Raw genomic sequence first — 20,833 nt, forward strand, 5'->3', positions numbered from 1 at the left:
CGAGCCAGTAAAGGATCGACATTATCCCTTATCCCCAGCGGTTCAGGCCATAGTGTATGAAGAAATTTATAATATGCTCCGTCTAAATATTATCGAAGAGAGCGAAAGCCCGTGGAGCAATCGCACCACTGTGGTCAGAAAGCCGGGAAAGAATAGATTTTGCTTAGATGCTCGAAAATTAAACAAGTTGACCGTGAAAGATGCATACCCTCTACAAAATATAGATGGTATATTGAATAGAATTGACGACACTTACTTTATAAGTAGCGTCGATTTGAAATTTGCATTCTGGCAAATCGAACTCGATGAGGATAGCAAAGCATGCACTGCGTTTACAGTTCCTGGACGGCCATTATACCAATTCAAGGTTATGCCGTTCGGCCTCTGTAACGCAGCGCAGAGCTTATGCAGGTTGATGGATAAAGTCATCCCACAACAACTGAAAGAAAATGTTTTCATCTACCTAGATGATTTATTGGTAATTTCCAGCGATTTTAATGAGCATTTACGCCTTCTCAATGAAGTGGCCACTTGCTTAAAAAAGGCCAATTTGACGATAGGTATGAAAAAATCGCAATTCTGTTTCAAAGAATTGAAGTATTTAGGATTCATCATAGGACAAGGCCAATTAAAGACAGATCCAGATAAAGTGAAGGCTATTAGGAACATTAGGGTACCACGCAGCCCCCGAGAAGTCCGAAGCTTTCTGGGAACCGCGGGTTGGTACCGCCGTTTCATCAGAGACTTCGCTACACTTTCAAAGTGTAAAAAGTTTTAAATCAGTGAAGCGGCAATAAAGGCATTTGAGAATTTAAAAAAGGCCTTAACCACTGCCCCCGTGCTGCGCCATCCCGATTTTTCTCGTCATTTTTATATTCAGTGTGACGCATCGGAGTATGGGATAGGAGCTGTTCTGTATCAATTGAATGACAATCAGGAAGAACACCCTATTGCCTTCTACTCGAAAAAATTAAACCCATGTCAACGGAATTACACAGTTACCGAGAAAGAATGTTTGGCAGCGGTACTGGCCATTCAAAGATTCAGACCCTACGTCGAATTGATGCCATTTACCGTGATTACGGATCATGCCTCTTTAAAATGGCTAATGTCCCTGAAAGACCTGAGTGGGTGATTAGCACGGTGGTCCCTACAATTACAATCTTATGATTTCGACATTCAACAATAGGAAAGGGTCCGAAAACGTGGTAGCCGATATGTTATCAAGAGCTCACGTTGAAACCAGCATCGATGAGTTAAACCTGGAAGATGAGTTAGGCTTTGAAACCCTTGAGTTTGGAAGTGATGAATACCTGAACTTGATTGCAACCATTACTGAAAATTCTGAGAAATTACCTGACCTCAAAGTCGAAAATGGTAAAATTTTTAAAAAACAATTCCCTAATCCCGAAATCGATGGTGAAACATGCTGGAAAATATGGCTTCCCAGTAGTATCACTCATGCAATAATTGAGAAGAATCATACTTCTCACACTTCTTGTCATGGAGGTGTACACAAGACACTGGAAAAAATCAAAAGATTCTTTTACTGGCCTAACATGACCATTCAAGTAAGGCAGTATGTTGGAAATTGCCAAAAATGTCAAGAAGCTAAGTCCAGCAATACAATTTTAATGCCTCAAATAGGAAAAGAAGTGATAACAGACCGGCCTTTCCAAAAGTTGTACATCGACTTTTTAGGGAAATATCCGAGGTCCAAAATGAGAAACTCGTATATATTCATAGTCGTGGATCATTTCTCCAAATTTACGATTTTAAAAGCTATGAGAGAAGCTACTGCCGCCAATGTTACCAAATTTCTGGTGGAAGAAGTTTTTCATAAATTCGGGGTTCCAGAAACCATCCACAGCGATAATGGGGCCCAATTTATATCCAAAACCTTCGAACAAATGATAAATATTTATAAAATCACCCATATAAAAACTGCCTTTTATTCGCCGCAGTCGAACGCCTCAGAACGGGTGAACCAGTCCGTTATCACTGCAATTAGAACATACCTGGAGGAAGACCATCGGGATTGGGATATATACTTGTCGGAAATCGAGTGTGCATTACGCAACTCGGTGCATTCTGCAACGGGAGTTACCCCTTTCTTTGCACTGTTCGGATTCCACATGTATTCAAGTGGCACTGATTATAAACTGGCCCGAAAACTCATGTCGTTGACGGATCACGAGGTTAAAGAATTGCAGAGGGCCGAGAAATTTGATATTTTGCGCGGTAAAATAAAAGAAAATCTCCACAAAGCTTACCTACGAAGCTCGGAGAGGTAGAATAAGAGGGCTAGATTAGTGAAATTTCGGCCAGGGCAAGAGGTGTATCGCCGGAACATGATACAATCCGATTTCTCAAAGAACCTGAACGCAAAATTTTGTAAAAAGTTCCTCAAATGTCGCATTGTTAAGCCTGTAGGAGATAACATGTACGAACTGGAAAATTTGAAAGGAACTCCGATCGGGATATATCACGTAAAAGATATAAAATCATCGTAAGTGCAATATATAGACTATGCTGCAAATCAATTAGAATTAGGCATGTATGTGCATAATGTCCTAATAGTAATACAGTTTAACTATATAGTGCAATACCATGATTTCCCACTGTGATATACAAGTACCTGATTCCTTTATGTTCGTGATTGTCCCACTTTACACCCTTACTACATTAACACCCTCAAACAGTCATACACAATACTATACATATCCTACTTATATATTTTTATATGTACATACCATTCACCGCCACATGAATCCGAATTTTCAAGGCCCAAAAACAATACCAACAGTATCCCTGAAATGATAGATAAGTACACAAAAAAGTAACTAAACTAAAAAGGAAAATAATTAGAGATACCTCCCTAAATGTGTTGCCCGGCTCGGTCTGTCAGAAGTGAGACTCTTGATCTCAGGGGTGGGCGTTCCCCACGTTGGGTATTAAAATATAATGAGGATCTCAAATCCGGAGGTCCCCGCACACCACCACTGTCATCATTCTTCGGCAGTGTTGGAGTTTTGTTGCGGGCCCCCGCCTTAACCGAAGTCCGGCGCTGAAGGCAAATAAAAATTTTGCGTGGAAAGGTCTTAAGGTGAGACCTTTTTGCCTCCGTGGCGGTCTCCAATCCACGCAAAAATATATTTATAAATCCCAAAGTTGGTGGGGACAATTTTTTGTAGTTCAGGGACACTGAGTGAGGGGTAACCATAGAATGGCGGTATGGTTAGCCATGCCCAGACATTTTTCATTTGCTGATGTAATGTGGTGTTTGATGGTGCCCTTATAATTGGGTACACCCACTGTTGCCGGGTAGTCTCCTGCACCATTGGAGACTAACCCAGAAGAAGGCATCACGTTGGCAGAATGTGGTGGCCAACAAAATACGCCGGTGGAATGAAATCAGGTTCCTAATGCTGTATTGCTTTCGACCGACCAATAGGCGGGCCACTACAGTTTTACCACCACACAGGGAATACCTGAAAAAGAAAAGAGAAAATGGTTAGCAAGAATTTAATGAATTTAATGAAATAATAAAAACCCTGCCGCCATCCAATACCACCGTCGTTTGCACTTTTTATTTTATTTTCTTCGTATTTGTTTTGGTTCAACGAACAGATGATAGATGACAGATGACCGAGTTGCCAACCCTCCTTTGATTACTGCTTATCACCATTACCGACACAGAGATGGGACTCTCTTACTTGGAACCCCTAAAAAAATTAGGATCTCTTAAATTTAGTAACATGGCATTTAAAAATTGAAAAATTAGAAAGAGACAATAATTACTATATTACAGAAAAGGGACAAATGTAGTTTAGAAGAAGATGTCGATATCTGGAAGGCTGCCATAGTCCCAAAAAAAGTCTATAAAAGAGAGTAGTTCCTAGGGAAAATGGATGGAGTAATTCGAATGGTGTTGAAGCAGGAGTTTTATAATAATTGAATAATTTACAGCGAGTGTAAAAATAGTTACAGTGTGCTAAGAAATAAAGGTGGAGTAAAAAAAAATGTGAAGTAAAAGTTGATAGTTTTTATAAATGATTTTTTTTATTAGCATAAAAGTGGAAATTGGTGAATATATTTAGTGGTAATTGGGCAGACGGCATAATTTACGTAATCCAGTTAACACATACAAGGTAAAGGAGCAATTCATTTAGAAAATCAAATATAAAACAATTAATTTTACTCCCTGGTAGGCTGAAGCCGAAGTTACTGGATAATTCGCTGTATTTGCTCGTGCCACTAAACCGTCGGGGACAGGAACCCAAATAAGGTAGGCGATCTGTTTTGCCGACGTTTTTTGTTAATAACGTAAAAAAAACTTCCCTGCGACATCTTTTGGGGAAACTAAACATAAACCACCAATCTCTCCACTTCTTGGTTCAGCACCACAAATTACACCACACTATTGACTTGAGATTGGTGAAAATTACTCACACCACGGACATAAACCCGCCTGTCCCAAACAAACAAAAGGCGAAGTCCCAACAAACAAATGTGCTTGTGATTTGCGCACTATATAAGACAACGCAGATGTCCGTAAAAAAGGGGACAAAAACCCAATAACATACCTTAATAAGACCCGAAGGTCCAATGTTTCACAAGTTGGAAGAGCTTACAATTTCTCGTATCAATCCCTTGAACGAGATCAATATAATACTGACATACATAATTATTTCCTATTTTTATATTATATTTTAATTTATAAACCCATTTATTTATTATATTTATTCGTATATTAAGTCTTTGTCCTATTGTTTGATTTTACATCAACTTTCAAGAGTGGGTGAATATTGAGTCAAACTGGTGTCCTTTCTAAATTACTTTCCCTAATCGCCTACAGACAAAAAGAGCTCTTTTTTTTAGACGTTGGGGTGGGTCTGCGAATGTTAGAAAGATTTATTTCAAGTAGACTTGTTGATCTCCAGACCCCTTTTGAAGGTTGAGATCGTTTATTTTTAATATTAATTGATTGACTATTTAAATTCATATAAGAAAATATTTGCAATAGTAATCCTTTTTTGTTGGTCTTGTGACCTTTCGTTTCTGTTCAGAAACATATTCCTTAATATGATCTGGTGTCTTAAGAAAAGTGTTTTTGATATTTTTTGATTTTGTGTTTATGATACTTTTCTCATTACACTCAGGTTGATTTTATTACGTAATTCTTAGCTTAATTATTAGAAAATTTTGATGTTTGATTTTTATATGATTGCTTTATTTATAATGAAAATTGCTTTTAACAAATATATTAGTAAATAATGTGGGAGTACGTGAAGAGTACGATTTTTTTTGAGGAGTATACTCGCCACTCTTTGATTTTGTTTGGGAGTGCTCGCGAGTACTCCTTGTTAATGGAAAAGGGTGAGAGTCTAAATGCTCGAAATAGAGTAAGAGTTCACTGTAAGAGTGAAATCGAGTGGACAAATAATTTATTTGTGTTTTGCGTGTGTGGTAGCAAACAGTTTTTGTGGTTGAATGATCATGTATAAAAACAAAAAAAAGACATTGGTTATTTTGTTTTTTGAATGCATTAAAAAATGGTTACACATGTAAGGGTCAAATAAAAATATTTTTTGCAAGAAAGTCCATTAATGCCTAAGCAGTTCATTATTCAGCCTTAAAATCAAAATATTTTTATTTAGTTCATTTTTTTATTAAAAAAAAAAGATATTCAAAAAGGAGTACTCGGCAAGAGTGGAATCTGATTGATTTCGAGCGTATTTCACTCCCACTCGAAAACGAGCGAAGCACATGCGCTCTTATTTGAGTGGCAGAGAAAAATACAGTATACTCGATTTATTTTTTCTACTCGCAGGAGTACTCCTACTCGAATTCGAGCAAGTTTCACTCTTTACTCGAATTCGAGCGAGCATTTCGGAGCTCTGGTATTTATTAAACGCTCGTCGTTCCAAATGCACCCACAGCAACTCCAACTCCAATAAAAGTGACCGATGCTTTGAAATTGCTTGGACAAGGTGGTTATCAATACCAACCTGTAAATATCCACACATTTTATATAAAAATATAATATATTACTTTTTTCCAACCAGCGACATCTCTTACAGGACGTCCATTTGAATTGAGGTCATCAGCCGGTTTTGTCCACATATTGTTTGCGCGTTGTTTAGCATTTGAACTCTGCAACTGTCCCTTTGTCAAATCGCTGTTATGCTCCATAAAATCAACCAACGCTGCTCAGTCTGCAAATATGTTTTGTATTATCCCTAAAATAATTAATTTTATTTATATCTAAATAAAACCTTTAGTTTTGCTTACTTACATGTTTCGCTTCCTTTGCGTTTGCTATTTTGTTAACGCAAGATATTTGCGTTAAACAAATGAATTTGACATGAGTTTTCGTATTACAAAGTTCGGTAAATTATATGCGAAAGGAGATACAAAAACGAATTAGAGAGTACTAATTATGCGATGCGATACAATTTTTCTTACGCGTCGCAAATACAGAGTAACCCCCCAGATACTCCAAAAATTGTATCAACACTGTTTATTTTTCTGAGTTATCATCTTTCCTTTTTGCATAGTATTTGTTTTGAGCAGACATACATACATACATACATGTGATATGTGTCCTATTCTATTGCATTTGTTGCACGTCGCGTTTCGATATTTCCAATTTACTCTGGAATGCGTATTAAAACAACCAGAACACGATTTTAGTTTGTATGATGTACTATGATATGTACTACGTATGTACTATGATATGTACTCGGATCGTCTCATCAGAATAACTAACTTATAGAGTTGTTCTATCTAGTTCCGTTAGCTGATCGCTCTTTTTAGTTCAGCTCTTTTGATTGAACTAGTTCGGTCTTCTACTTCAGTAGTTCACATGTTCGCAATTAGGCTCTTTTATTCAGCTGTCGTTTTACATCGGTCGTTCTTTTAATAGTTCATCGAATCGTTCAGTTGATAGTTTGTGTTATTGGAAGATTATAATGTGCGATACAGACGAGCGTTGTTCGCTCTTTCATTCGTTGTTCGACCCTTAATTATGAAGAACGCGATTTTAGTTTGTTTTGATATTTAGTTTCTTTTATTTTTTATAACTGTTTCTTTTTTGCTCAGTATTAATGTTTATATTATTTTCATTGTGATTGTCTTTCATCGCTGCAGGATTCGCAGGATTCTGCTATTAGCATAACTTCTGCCAAAGTCGGTTGCTGCTTCTGTAGGGCTGCTGCTCGGTCTCGGTCTCGGTTAGCTGATCGCTCTTTTTAGTTCAGCTCTTTTGATTGAACTAGTTCGGTCTTCTACTTCAGTAGTTCACATGTTCGCAATTAGGCTCTTTTATTCAGCTGTCGTTTTACATCGGTCGTTCTTTTAATAGTTCATCGAATCGTTCAGTTGATAGTTTGTGTTATTGGAAGATTATAATGTGTGATACAGACGAGCGTTGTTCGCTCTTTCATTCGTTGTTCGACCCTTAATTATGAAGAAATTACTTAGTTCCCCATACAAAATTGTTTGAGAGAACACCGACTTTTGTACGTTGTTCAATTCGAATTCGAATTTGTCCCATCCCTAAGTCTGCTTTTCCACAGGCAAATTTTTATTTGGCTAATACTGAGTTTGTAGGCGAGAGGGGTGCGAGGAAGAAAAACAAAAATTTGCCTGTTCAGAATTTGCGTACACGCAAATTCTCCTTTGCTCTGTTCGTTGAAAACAATTTTGTTGACATTTTCTTTTGAACCTATTCGCTATACTGACACCCAGTCAGCTTTTGTTTACAACCTGTTGCTTTAATTTGTGCAAGTGAAATTTAATTTTTAATTTTTGCAATTTATATAAAAAAATATATAAAAAATAAATAAAATATTAAAAAAAAATCTTTCAAATGCAAACACTTTTGACTTTTATTTTATTTCTTTTGTATTTTGATTCGCAAATTTGGCAAAGAAAAATTTGCTAATGGAAAAGCAAGCGAAAATTTCAAAAGAGAAAACAAAAAATTTGCCAAATAAAAATCTGCCTGTGGAAAAGCAGACTAACACTTGAGAGTATTTATCGAAAATAAATTAATTTTGACAGTTTAAAAATATTTATAAAATTTTCAAACTTTTTTAGTAAAATTTAAAATGATGAATGACAAGTAAAAAACTGTCTTGTTTTTATATATGCAGCAGGATGTAAATTTTGTTATCTACATAATGCAATATGAATTTCTTTCCCCTTCGTTCTAATTAGCGTACAAAACGAGAAACAAATTTGGGGAAACCCAAACAAAAATTTTCCGTTTTTTTATATGTGACATTTGAATTGAGTAAATATGAAACTATATTTAAAACAACAATATTTTCAAAAAAAAAAAAAAAATGGAAAACATGAATTAAAAGTAAATAGATATGAGTCCATACTATAGTCAGGAGAAAGAAAATTATTTTTTCTATTTATGCGATTCACGCAATATGTTACAATTTGGGTGTAAAACAAGAAACACAAATTTTGAAATAAAAAACTCTGATGACATGAATTAAGAATAGTCTTGTATTAACGGGTTAATTCATGTACGTAATTCTGAGAGCGAACTACGTTGTTCGAATGCCCGTCAGAACATGGCATTACTCTCTCTTGCTAGACCACGGAGATCTGCAATCCAGTCATTGTATGTTGTTTTCATACCTTGCTCCTGTAATGTGATGCGAAATTTTAATGTGTTTCGTTAATTTCCCCGTTAGAGCATTGAAGTCTTTGTCATCCAGGTTGGAAGTTCTAAAGAGATTTTTAAACAGCTCGAATAATTCTGTCCCAATCCAAGACAAAAAGAATGATTTTTGTTTCTCAGGATTAGAAACACCATAAGCAGAAAAATCTTGATTCAACTGCTGCAAATATGAGTCCCATTTTTGGTTGTCTTTGCTGAATGCATGAAAAGCATTCCAGCATGGTTTACATCCATTTCTGCTGCTGCTCAAGGAGATTCCTTGTCAAAATTTCTTGTTGCTGTAAAATCACTTGAATATGTTCACTTGAACTCGCGCCGTTTGGCATTTTGTGAGTTTTTTGTTGTTTTGACGACCCATCAAACACTTTTATTCTCGTCGCCACTGTTATGTTTCAGTGAGGTGTTCGCATTGAGAGTTTTTTGGAGACTGTTTATTTCATATTTTTCATGTGAGCTTAAAACTAACAGAGTTGTAATTATAAGTACTTAAGATCAATATCATAGTACAAGTATGAAAGGTAACAGCAAATCCCAGCTGATTTAATTCCAACGTAATACTAGTGTCAATATGAATTTGACAAATTCAGCCTTATTCTGGATGTCAATTCCACGTGAATTTACTCGCTCTTCCCCTTCGACTTATTCTGAACAACATTTTCCTGTGAATTTTTTCGCATTCTCGCTTTCGCCTTATTCTGAATGAAGTTCGAAAGCGAAAAAATCCGCTTTGGGGAAAAATTAGGTATTCTGGATTACAGGGAGTAGGAGAATGAGATGAAATTTTGTGCGAATTTTTTCACTAATAAATTAAAGGGGATCTGACTAGATAAACAGAAGTAATAAATATTTTTATGAAAAATATATACACAATACTTATTTTATGACGATTTAGAATATTATAAATGATAGTAAGCAAATTTTTAACTGGAAAACAACAAATAAAATTCCATTGGAAATCTTATTGATAACGATGCATGCTGAACCAAATATTGCCAAGGAATGTATAAAAGTAGAAAAGGAATATTTAAGTCGAGTTTGATGCATTTTGTCTCAAGAAACAAAATTTTAAAAATTATGGTGTTAAATCACTTTAATACTTTTATAAAATTAATTTAATTATTTTTTGACTCAAGAGTCATTTAATTTCATTACAAATTTAATATACTTTTTTGCATAATAATTTATAGAATCATCATGTCAATAATTAATTTATTTGCATTATTTTTCTCAATGCAATAACATATCATTTGTCTTATTGTAAACCACCCTAATGTCCTTTTTGTTCTTCCTCTTTGTGTTATGTACTACAATTCGCCCTACAAAGAGAATAACAAGCATTGTTGTTGTTAGTGTGCTTCAGCGGTCAAACGATCTAACAAGAGGAATGTATGTACATACGCACATACATTAATTTACATATTCTTTTTCTCTGCCTCTGTCGATCGTTCTGCCGCTGTGCAATGTAAATAATATTGTCCCGCTATCCTGGTTGGTATACCAAAATATTAGAACAATAAAACATTAATATTTGAAACACTTGAAGACGAAAGACGTTTGTTTTATTGAAAGCTTTGGTGACGGGAAAGAAAGCAAAATATAAAGAAATTTTACCCAACACACTTGTTGAGTGGAATAATTTCAAAGTGCAACATTTTAATAAATTATATTTAAATAAAGGAAAAATAATTTAAATATCTTGCTCGTGAGCAAAGAATAAATTGTTCCTGAAACATAATTATATTGGAAATTTGTACTGCCTTACTCATTAAGGCAATTTGTGGAAGAATTAATAAAAGGCCAACGCTCAGATGGAATCGTTGCTGCTGGAACAGACCATTTTCACTGCTGTTGGAGAAAGATTTTTATACATCCATACGCTTACTCTGAGGAAGATTGTTGATTTCTGGGACAACAATTAAAATTTAGTGCTGCCTCGAGAGGAAGATGTGATTGCGCCCTGGGAACAACATCAAGATTTACCACGGAGTAAGTACATTAACATACTCAAGCCGAACCCTTGAGTGAGGAGTTTGCCTAATTACATATTGGACAAATTCCGGGGTTGTCCAAATAGGCAATCCTCAAACATTGGCGACCGTGACAGGACACTTGTGAAGCGTCCTCCTAACCTCTAATATTTTTGCATTTGGTATATTTTTGCCCGCCTTTCTCCGTCGGCCATATTTACGCAATTTTAATGAAGAAATTGGCGTCAGTTTTTTGGCAGATAATAGCTTCGTTTTTTGTAAGCAATTAGCGGCGTTGCTGAAAATAAAAACTAGAGTGAGACAATGTACTCCATATATATTCTTACTCTTCTTCTCTGGAATTTTAAGAAAAAAAATTCTCGTTTGCATTTGTTACGCAACATATTTGCTGTCCCAAATTTTGCTTAAATTAATTAATCAAAATGATGAATGAACCAGCTCAAGTGTCCCAAAGGGAAACAACTATTGAAGAGCTGAAACAACAGCGTGGCTCATCAAAGGGTAGTATGACTCGGATAAAAAATATAATCGAATCCAATCCCTCTCTGTCTCATACAGAATTGGAATGCAGGTTAGGAATTATAGAGTCATACTATAAACAAGCTTCCTACTACCAAAATCAAATTGAAAGATTGTCCCCTCAAGATACTGGTAGAGCTGAAATAGACGAGCTTTATGTCACCATCAAATCACGCATTCTCACCTTCATCGGACAAGGCAGACGACCAAGCATTGGTGATCAGTCTTTTGTGCTGCCTCAAGCTCTATCAAGCAGACTTCCAAGTCTGAAATTACCCAAATTCGATGGAAAGTATTTGGAATACAAAAACTTTATTAATACATTTAATAATTTGGTTCATAATGACCAAAATATATCCACTTCGGAAAAATTTAACCATTTGCTTTCTTGTCTCAGTGGGGAAGCTCTTGCCACAATAAAGGCATTCCAGGTCACAGATGAAAATTATCCAAGTGCTCTTAAACGTTTAAAAGAGAAGTACGACAACGACACTTTGATTTTTCTCGAAAATGTAACAACAATGTTCGACCTTCCAAAATCCAATAAACCTGTCCCGAAACAATTGAGAAATATTGTGGATACAATTTCAGCCCTGTATAGCTCATTAAAGTCCCTTGGCTCATATGAGAAAATTTGTGACGCATTCATAATTCATCTGGCTATGAGCAAGGTTGATTCGGAGACAAAACAACGATGGGATGAATTTATAGACTATTCAAAATTGCCCTCTTGGGCTGAGTGTTGTTCAATGTGGCACAAACGTTGTCGACAATTGGACGCTCAGTGCCGAAGATCAGCAAAACAATTTACCCCTAATACAACAACAAATTACTCACATAGTAATCAAAAACAACATTCCTTTGTAACAAAAAATGTGCCTCAAGATTTCGTTTGCACGCATTGCTCGAAATCGGGCCATATGATAACTACTAGTCAACGCTTTATCGTTTTAACTCCAAATCAACGTATTGATCAGGCTAAACAAAATAAACTTTGTCTCAACTGTCTCGCAAAAGGGCATGGTTACATACAATGTCCCTCAAAATATTCATGCAGATTTTGTAAACAAAGACATCATTCGCTTCTACATAAGCAAATCGAACAACCATCTTTCTCTCAAGAAGAAGAACCATCACCTTTATCTGCTGCCACACATGGTACTTTTCAGAACATGCCTAGCCCTCAAGTGAGTATTGTAATTCTTGCTACAGCATTAGAATTGGTTCGTGACTCTGAGGGGAGATTTCAACTTGGACGAGCTCTACTTGACTCATGTTCCCATGTGAATTTTATAACCGAAGGTCTCTGTAATATTCTGAACTTAAAGAAATGCCCAAATCATACCAATGTCTCAGGAGTTGGTTCTTCGAAATTAAAGGTTTCCTACAAAACACAAACTACAATTCGATCTCGCTTAAATAACTTTAATTTATCATTGGAGTTTCTTGTCTCACGGAATATTACTGGCTATCACCCCGATGAAAACATTTCAATTAAAGATTTTAATTTGCCATCTAACATAGAGCTGGCCGGTCCAGAGTTTCATCGTCGTCGGGGAATTGATATGCTACTTGGAGCAGAATCTTTCTTTCAACTCTTGTCCGTTGGTCAAATAAAACTTGGAAATAACTTGCCCACATTACAAAAAACACTTTTCGGTTGGATTGTCTGGGGGAAGTATATCAGCAATAAAAACAATACACAACAATCAACTTACTCTATTGTGCAAAGTGAGAATATTTTCCAAGAACTAAATAAGAATATGGAAATGTTATGGAAAATTGATACGGTGGAAAATAAACGTCAAAAACTGCCTCTGGAGCAACAAAACTGCGAGCAGCATTTTCTGAAAAATGTCTCAGTTCAAAATGATGGACGTATTATTGTAAAGTTGCCCCTAAAGGGTGATCCAAATTGTCTTTGCGATTCCCGTGATATTGCCCTTCGACGCTTCTTTTCCATGGAGAGAAAATTAAACAAAAATCCAGACTTGAAAAATGATTACTCAAACTTCCTCAGGGAATATGAAGAAATGGGTCACATGTCTCAGGTGAATGAAACCGAAATTAGTTTTCCTAATTACTACATACCACATCACTGTGTTCTTCGACCAAATAGTGTCTCCACGAAACTGCGTGTTGTTTTTGACGCATCATGTCATACTTCTTCTCAATTGTCCCTGAACGAAATCAAGATGATGGGTCCAACAATCCAAAACAATTTATTAATCACCCTGCTTCGTTTCAGATGTCATCGCTATGGATTGACAGCTGATATTGTCAAAATGTATCGACAGGATTTGGTTCACCCTGATGATAGACAACTTCAATTGGTTCTGTGGAGAGATGACTCTACAATGCCTGTAACAACTTACTCTCTGAACACCGTGACATACGGAACTGCTTCAGCACCATTTTTGGCCATCAGAGCATTACATTATGCTGCAGAACGTTTCCCCGAACCTTATGACGTTGGAAAGTCTGTAGTCACAAATGACTTTTATGTCGATGATATGGTGACTGGTGCTGATGACCTTGTCTCCTTAAAACGCATCAAGAAGGAGGTATCAGAAATTTTAGATTACTCTAAATTTTCACTTTCAAAATGGCATAGCAATTGCCCCGAATTGACTTCAATGGAAGATGGAGTCAAAGAAATGAAATTTGATGATGACGTCACTAGCACGTTGGGAATGACATGGCACTCAAATGATGATACATTCCACTTTGAGTTTCGGCCATCAAAAACGTATTCACATAATACTAAACGAAATATTCTGTCTCTGACGTCAACCCTCTTTGACCCAATGGGCTTTGGATTATAAAATGTGATTGGGACGAATCAGTTCCCCAAGAAATTGACTCGGCTTGGAATAATATTATGGCGGATTATCATAATTTGTCGCAAATTAAAATTCCCCGATACATTCGAATGCCGAATCCTATCAATATTCAACTTCATGTACTTTCGATGCGAAGACTCATTCGGCAGCATATCAGTTAATTTAATTGCATCGAAATCCAGAGTTGCACCTTTAAAAACAAGAACTCTGCCTCGTCTTGAATTATGTGCTGCCCATTTACTCGCTACGTTCTGGAGCCAATTGAAACTGTACTTTAAATTTCCTATTTCAAAAATATTATTTTGGTCGGATTCTCAAATTACCCTTCATTGGATAAATTCGCACTCTTCGACTTTATCAACATTCGTGGGAAACCGAGTAGCAGAAATTCAAGAAATTTGCAATGATGTCTCTTGGAATTATGTCCCAACGGACCAGAATCCAGCCGATTTAGTATCTCGAGGTTGCTCTGTGGACGATTTGTTGAATTCAGCTTGGTTCCAGGGGCCTTCCTTTCTCACGAGCCCATTTTCCGATTGGCCAAATCGATCCGGTTCAAATCTATGCGAGTGTGAATTGCAATTGGAGAAACGCAAAACCACTTTGGCAGCAAAAATAGAAGGATTGCCCGATATGTTAAATATTGTCCATAAATTCAGTAGTTATTTAAAATGTCTCAGAATTTTCTCAATAATTTTTCGTTTTCGTTCAAGGAAAATTCCGAAAGAGGTCACAATAACTCCAGATGAATTGAAACATTCTCTTCACAGAATTCAACAGCACTAATTCAACAGCACTATTTCTCAGAGGAATTTATGGAACTCTCAAAACATGGCTCTGTTTCTGGTCAGCTGTCATCTTTGGCTCCGTTTATAGAAGAAGTTGCTGGAGTGCCGTTAATCCGTGTAGGTGGTCGGTTGTTAAATTCAAATTTGACTACAGATGCCAAATTTCCCTTGCTCCTACCAAAAACTGACCATTTTGTTAAAAATATGATAATTCATATTCATCGCACAAATTACCATGCTGGCCCAAGAGCATTGGTATCTCTGACTCAACAACAATTTTGGATTATAAATTGCCGATCTTTGGCATTGGTTCATCACTGCATACATTGCACAAGGTACAAACCAAAATTGCTGACTCAAGTAATGGGTAACTTACCCATGGATCGAGTAACTGGTTCTCGTCCATTTGAAGTAGTTGGAGTCGATTTCGCTGGCCCTATACCCACATACCTCAGAATCCGCGGAAAGGGTCCATATAAGTCCTATATAGCTGTGTTTGTGTGCTTTGCTACAAAGGCTGTCCACCTTGAAACGGTCTCAGACTTGTCCAGTGAAGCCTTTATAGCAGCATTAAAGCGGTTCATTGGTCGCAGAGGTGTTCCCACCAAAATTTGTTGCGACAACGCCACCAATTTTATTGGCGCTAAGAGGAAATTAAATGAATTCCACCACCATTTTTACCAGGAGGCAAATAAGGCAGCCATTGCAGATTTTGCTTCCACAAAATTCATCGAATTTTCCTTTATTCCTCCCAGGGCCCCTCATTTTGGAGGATTGTGGGAAGCGGCCGTAAAATCTGAAAAGGGTCACTTGATCCGGACGCTACATAATGCTCGCCTTACATTTGAAGAATTATCCACAGCCCTGGTGGAGATTGAGGCTATTTTGAATTCACGTCCCATTGGCTCGTTATCAACTGATCCCAATGATTTGGAGGCTCTTACTCCGGGGCATTTATTAATCGGTTGCCCTCTGCAAAGTATTCCCGAGAAGACAAATTTTAACACCGAAATATCTCATTTACAACACTGGCAGAAAATCTCAACAATAAAGTCTCATTTTTGGCGCAGGTGGCACAACGAATATCTGGCTCAACTTCAAAATCGCTATAGTTGGCAAAAAACACAACAAAATTTGAAGGTCAATGATTTGGTGATAATACATGAAGACAAAGTTCCACCGATGAAATGGGTTCTCGGCCGTGTCACAAACATTGTCCCTGGGGCAGATGGCTTTGCTCGAGTGGCCGAAGTAAAAACACCACAATCCACGCTTCGACGCCCAATCGCAAAATTAGCAGTTTTACCCCAAGATGAAAATTTGAGGAGGTTTCAATGGGGCCCGGCATGTTAAATCACTTTAATACTTTTATTAAATTAATTTAAATATTTTTTGACTCAAGATTCATTTAATTTCATTATAAATTTAATATACTTTTTTGCATAATAATTTATAGAATCATCATGTCAATAATTAATTTATTTGCATTATTTTTCTCAATGCAATAACATATCATTTGTCTTATTGTAAACCACCCTAATGCCCTTTTTGTTATTCCTCAAAGAGAATAACAAGCATTGTTGTTGTTAGTGTGCTTCAGCGGTCAAACGATCTAACAAGAGGAATGTATGTACATACGTACATACATTAATTTACATATTCTTTTTCTCTGCCTCTGTCGATCGTTCTGCCGCTGTGCAATGTATATATACCAAAATATTAGAACAATAAAACATTAATATTTGAAACACTTGAAGACGAAAGACGTTTATTTTATTGAAAGCTTTGGTGACGGGAAAGAAAGCAAAATATAAAGAAATTTTACCCAACACACTTGTTGAGTGGAATAATTTCAAAGTGCAACATTTTAATAAATTATATTTAAATAAAGGAAAAATAATTAAAATATCTTGCTCGTGAGCAAAGAATAAATTGTTCCTGAAACATAATTATATTGGAAATTTGTACTGCCTTACTCATTAAGGCAATTTGTGGAAGAATTAATAAAAGGCCAACGCTCAGAGAGAATCGTTACTGCTGGAACAGATCATTTTCACTGCTGTTGGAGAAAGATTTTTATACATCCATACGCTTACTCTGAGGAAGATTGTTGATTTCTGGGACAACAATTAAAATTTAGTGCTGCCTCGAGAGGAAGATCTGATTGCGCCCTGGGAACAACATCAAGATTTACCACGGAGTAAGTACATTAACATACTCAAGCCGAACCCTTGAGTGAGGAGTTGGCCTAATTACATATTGGACAAATTCCGGGGTTGTCAAAATAGGCAATCCTCAAACATATGGAAAAGCCAAATTTGCCTAATGAGCCGCTTAACAGGGAAAAACTTAAATAAAAAGTATGAAAGAACAAAAATAAAGCTACAAAAAATATATATATTGTTTTAAATTATCGTGTGCATGATTTGAAGGAAGAAATAAAGAAGTAGGAGCAAATCATAACATAGCTGGCCACTTTAAGAATTTGGGGAGATAATATATCGAAATTAAATAAAAAGGCACACAATAATGTAGTGAAATAATAAACTGTGAATTAATTAATTCAATCTCCGATTTCTTCCCATTATTCGTTGTGTTTTTGCCATCATAAAAAATGTTCTTTTATTTGTAATCTATTGTTGTTGCACCAAATTGCAACAACAACAATGAATAGCTGCTTTAAATGCCATATTGAAGGTTGCCATATTTTCAAACTTTAATTTATTTTACAAAGCATTTATACAGCGGATTATTGATATTTCACATTTGTATTGTTATAAAGTTTAAATAACAATAAAAAGTAAACATTTTTAATAAAAAAATCAATAAATAAAATATTGAAAAATATTACACAATTAAATTACAATGGGGCAACACACATTACAACTTAAATTACAATATGGCAACACGAATCTTTTTTCAACCACCATTTTCGAAAACTCGAATCCGCATCTCGCATTTTTTGCGTCTTCCTATTCATTCAGAATAGGGCGAGAATGTAAAAGCGAAAATTTTTTAACATGCGAGATATCTCCCAGCGAATATCCAGAATAAGGCTGAAATTATGTTTTTAAAAATCACCCAAAAGGAAAATTGGGAACGCATACAATTTGAAATTGTTCATTATTAAATGCGCTCCCGTATTCAATTTACTCAATCTGTCTGCTGGGAAAGTTTGAGGAAGCAAATCTTTCTTCATGGAATAACTTTCAATTCCCTGCATTTTCATACGTCTTACACATATAATGGCAATGGCTTAGGTTAGGTTAGGGATGTACGGTTATTATAACAACCGTTCACTCGGAAACTATGTCCATTGTGATCATCCTTTATGTATAGGTATACCTATAAAGAGAAGAAAAAAGATAGTGGAAGAGTAGAGAGAGAGAAATAGTGAGAAAAAGGGAGCGGAAGAGACATTATTTTAGCCAAGTCAATTTTTTGACAAAGCCTAGAATTTGGTTAGGGTCTATTTTGGAGAAGAAGACTAGATTATCAATTTCATAACATCCAAACTGTTTATGTCTTCTGCTGATCAGCGATGGACATTTGCAGAGGATGTGCTCAATTGTTTCCACTTCTTCTTCGTCCTCACATAGACGACAGTAATCCTCTCCACTGGAGTCCCACTTAGAAGTGAGAGATCTAACTTTGCAGTGACCAGTAATGCTCTCCACAACGATTTTGATCTCTCTCTTGCTGTGATCCAGCAGCGAAGACGTTCTTTTACGAGAGAATTCTGGCCAGATAGATTTAGAGATTCTGCAAGCAGGTTCCCTCAGCCATCTGTTGCCGACTACCTCGCAATGGAACGCGCGGATTCTGCCAATGAAAAATCTAATAGGGGGTTTCACAGATCTCTCAATCAGAAGACTGGACGACTGTGACCCCCCTCGAGCAAGCTCGTCGGCTATCTCATTCCCTTCAATATCATTATGTCCTGGAACCCAGCATAGCCCAACTATTTGTCGTATATCAGTCAGAGCGGTCTTACAATCATGAACTGCTTCTGAGTTTATAGTATGCGACTTCACTGCTTTCAGGGCCGCCTGACTATCTACGTAAATAGTCACCGGTCCCGTAATGTCGGTATTAAGTGCTTTTACTATCTCGGCCGCTTTCGTGGTTGCAAGAATCTCTGCTTGAAAAACTCTACAATCATTGTTGAGTTTATATGAGTTCTGTATACCTAATTCCCTGCAGTAGACGCCTGCGCCAGTGCCTTCCTCCATCTTGGACCCGTCTGTAAAGATTGCAGCTTGGCCGGTATTATACCATCTGGACCAGGAGATTTATAGGGTTGAAAACTGTTTATCGCCCATATCAGTTTTGGGTATCTTATAGTATCTTCTATCATCTTCTCCTCTTCCCTCGTCCGAACTGTAGGCTGATGCACACACTGCGCATCTTCCCTATAGTCCTTACAACCAGGAAAGTGGGTTGATGATAGAAGATCGAGAGTCTCACTACCAGAGTTTGTCCACGTACCATCACTTCGCTTAATACTTCCTATGGATTTTGGATCCTTAGATAGTACTCTGCGGAATCTGGCCGCTTCGTTGACTCCTTCGATCGACTAACTATAGCAGACCCAGACTCACGTTTAGCTTTCTTGATTTCGTCCTTGTACCTACTGAATTGTCTTTTATAAACATCCCAATCTGTACTGAGTTTGGTCTTACTAGCTCTATTATAAGCTTTCCTTGCAGCCTTCCGCAAGGTTGCAAGGTCTTGTGACCACCATACCGGCTGAGATTTCTTCCCAGGGTATGTTAGAGGACAAGAAGCCTCATAGCTCTTCAGAAGAGTGGCTGTGACATTTTTCACAGCTAATTCAACATCCTCAGTCGTTTTGAGATCATTACGATCCCGAAAAGAGACTGCTGTTTTAGCTTTGAATTTGTCCCAGTTCGTCTTCCGAGGATTCCTATAGGGTTTCTGTTTAGCTCTAGAGGTAGGAATCTGGAAGGATATGAGTCTATGATCCGAAAAGGAACATTTCTCAGACACCTCCCAGTTTACGACCCCATAGTCGTCCATATTTGTGAGGGTTATGTCGATGACTTCACCTCTCACCCTATTAACAAAAGTTGGTGTATTGCCTCTATTGCAAATTCTAAGATTATAACTAAGTATAAACTCGAAAATGGACTCACCTCTTGTATTTGTGTTGCTGCTTCCCCAATGGAAGTGATGTGCGTTGGCGTCACATCCAATGATGATATCACCAACTCTGCCCATCTCCTCCAATAGGCGGCATACCACAGTACCGGGCGGATCAGGAGTCTCATAGGGAAGATAGACCGCAGAGACTATCAGTGGCTTCGTGGTACCTCTGTCTAGTCTTGCTGTCGTCATATCTCCATCGCTGAAATTAGAAAGAAGCATTTCTTATCTCCATTGGAGGTAGACAAAAGCGTATATTTTATGTCGGCCAGTCCAGTCACCTTGCCTTTGCACAGGTAAGGTTCCTGAATGAGCGCCAAGTCGATGTTTGAGGAAGGGAGTGTGAGTAGCAGTTCAGCAGCTGCTGCTCTACAGTGATGCAGATTAATCTGAATCACGTTAAGCGCTTGTGAGGCGGAAACAACGTTTCCCCATTCCATGAACAAGCTCACCCTTGTTCTTCCTCAAGTACTCCTCTCCCGCAGAATCAGTAGCGAACTTCGCGACTACACCGCCGTTCCTTTCAAACGAGGCGAGGATTCTCCACCTCCTCGTCTGAAGGCCGTCGTTCTGCTTCTCCAATAACCTCAGTGTCTTCTCCAGCCCCTTGAAAGGTTTTGGGATAAACACCGAAGTTACCATACCGCTCGGTATCTCTCGGACCGCTACAGCTGCCAGACGACCACCCTCCCAAAGGGGGTCCAGGCTGTTGTCTTCTTAAGAAAATCTGAAGTCTTCTTAGTGCGACAATCAACAACCTTTACCCCTTTGTAAGAGGAGGTCAGGCCAAACCGCAGGCTCTCTCGATCAACCTCGTCGGACAGGAAG

This window comes from Musca vetustissima, unplaced genomic scaffold (assembly GCF_032173495.1).
Source record: "Musca vetustissima isolate MV318-11 ecotype Yass unplaced genomic scaffold, APGP_CSIRO_Mvet_v1 utg5359, whole genome shotgun sequence".
Classification (NCBI taxonomy): domain Eukaryota; kingdom Metazoa; phylum Arthropoda; class Insecta; order Diptera; family Muscidae; genus Musca; species Musca vetustissima.